The sequence below is a fragment of the Propithecus coquereli genome, unplaced genomic scaffold, assembly GCF_000956105.1.
Source record: "Propithecus coquereli isolate 6110/MARCELLA unplaced genomic scaffold, Pcoq_1.0 Scaffold115, whole genome shotgun sequence".
Classification (NCBI taxonomy): Eukaryota; Metazoa; Chordata; class Mammalia; order Primates; family Indriidae; genus Propithecus; species Propithecus coquereli.
Window position 1 is genome coordinate 198,211 of NW_012135525.1, and position 2,741 is coordinate 200,951.

Below are 2,741 nucleotides of genomic sequence, written 5' to 3' on the forward strand. Positions count from 1 at the left end.
ACAAGCAGGGTTTTCATAATATAAGAATTTTCATAGAGGTTGTACTAATGTGCAGTCCCGCCAAAAGTGTACAAATGTTCCTTTCTCTCTGCATCCACAGCAGCATGTATAGTTTTTGGACTTTTTAATAAAAGCCATACTAACAGGAGTAAGGTGACATCTCACTGTGGTTTTAATTTACATTTCCTTGCTGATTAGTGACATTGAACATTTTTTTCATATATTTGTTGGCCATATGTCTATATTCTTTTGAGAAGCTTCTGTTCATGTCTTTTGCCTACTTTGTAATGGGATTGTTTAGTTTTTCTGATATGCTTGAGTTCTTTGTAGATTCTTGTTATTAGTCCTTTATAAGTTGTATAGCTTGAAAATATTTTCTCCCATTCTGTAGGTTGTCTATTTGCTCTTTTGATTATTTCCTTGGCTATGCAGAAGCCTTTTAATTGAATCAAGTCCCATTTATTTATTTTTGGTAATGCTGTGATTGCCCTTTGGGTCTTCTTCATAAATTCTTTGTCTAGGCTGATATCTGGAAGAGTTTACCAATATTTTCTTCTAGAATTCTTATAGTTTCTCGCCTTACATTTATGTCCTTTATCCGTCTTGAATTAATTTTTGTAAGTGGTGAGAGATATGGATCCTGTTTCATTCTTCTACTTGTGGCTATCCAATTTTCCCAGAACCATTTAATTTTTGAAAAGGGATTCTTTTACCTAGTGTATATTGTTGTCTGCTTTTTCGAAGATTAGTTGGCTGTATGTGGATGGTTTTATATCTGGGTTTCCTGTTCTGTTCCATTGATTTATGTCTCTCTTTTTATACCAATACCATACTGTTTTGGTTACTATAGCCTTGTAGTATAGTTTGAAGTCTGCTCATGTGATGCCTTCTGATTTTTTCCTTTTGCTTAAGATTGCTTTGGCTATTCAGGCTATTTTCTGTTTCCAAGTCAACTATGAAATTATTTTTTTCTAGATCTGAAATATGATGTCAGTATTTTTATGGGGATTGCATTGAACCTATAAATCACTTTGGGTAATATGGACATTTTAATAGTCTTGATTCTACTCATCTGTGAGCGTGATATGGTTTGCCATTTGTTTGTATCATCTGTGATTTCTTTCCTCAATGTTTCATAGTTCTCTTGGTAGAGATCTTTCACTTCCTTAGTCAAATATATTCCTAGATATTTTATTTTCTTTGTAGCAATTGTGATTGGTATTAAGTATTTGATTTGACTCTCAGCTTGACTCTTATCGGTGTATAACAATGCTACTGATTTATGTACATTGATTTTATAACCTGAGACTTTGCTGAATTTATTAATTAATTCCAGGAGTCTCTTGGTGGAATTTTTGGGGTTTTCTAGATATAAAATCATATCATTTGCAAAAATCAATAATTTGACCTCCTCTTTCCCAGTTTGGATACCCTTAATTTCTTTCTCTTGCCTGATTGCTCTGGCTAGGACTTCCAGCACTATGTTGAATATAAGTGGTGACAGTGGGCATCCTTGACATGTTCCACTTCTTAGGCTGAATGCTGTTAACTTTTCCCCATTCAGTATGATGCTGGCTGTGGGTTTATCATATATGGCTTTGTAATTTTGAGATATGTTCCTTCTATGCCTAGTTTGTTGAGGGTTTTTATCATGAAAGTGTGCTGAATTTTGTCAAATGCTTTTATATGCATATACTGAGATAATCGTATGATCTTATTTTTGCTTCGGTGTATGTAGTGAACCACATCTATTGATATACATATGTTGAACCATCCTTGCATCCCTGTAATGAAGCCCACTTGGTTATGGTGGATTATTTCTTTTTGATGTGCTGTTGAATTTGGTTTGCTAGTATTTTATTGAGGATTTTTGCATCTATATTCATAATGGATATTGGTCTATAGTTCTCTTTTTGTTGTGTCCTTTCCTGGCTTTGATATCAAGGTGATGTTGGCTTATTAGAATGAGGTGGAGAAGATCTCTTTCTCAATGTTATGGAATAATTTCTGCAGAATGGGTACCAACTCTTCTTTGCAGGTCTGATAAAAGTTGGCTGTGAATCCATCTGGTCTGGGGCTTTTTTTTGTTGGAAGAATTTTTATTGCTGCTTCAATCTTGTTGCTTGTTATGGTCTGTTCAGGAGTTCTATGTCTTCATGATTGAGTCTTGGGAGGCTGTGTGTTTGCAGAAATGTGTGCATTTCCTCTACATTTTTGAGTTTATGTGCACAGAGATTTTCATAGTATTCACAGGTGATATTTTATATTTCTGTGGTATCAGTTGCAATATCTCCTTTTTCATTTCTGATTGAGCTCATTTAGATACTTTGTACCCTTCTATTCCTAGTTAATCTAGACAACCTCTATGGAAAACAGTATGGAGATTCCTCAAAGAACTAAAAGTAGACCTAGCATTTGATCCAGCAATCCCACTACTGAATATTTACCCAAACGAAAAGAAATCATTTTATCAAAAAGATACTTACACTTGAATTTTTATTGCATCACAATTCATAATTGCAAAGATGTGTAATCAACCCCAAAGTCCATCAATTCATGAGTGGATTAACAATATGTGGTATACGTACACCATTTGTATACTCAGCCATGAAGAAGGATGACTTAGTGCCTTTTGCAACAATTTGGATGGAATTGGAGACCATTATCCTAAGTGAAGTATGACAAGAATGGAAAAACAAATACCACGTGTACTTACTATTAAATTGGAACTAACTGATGAG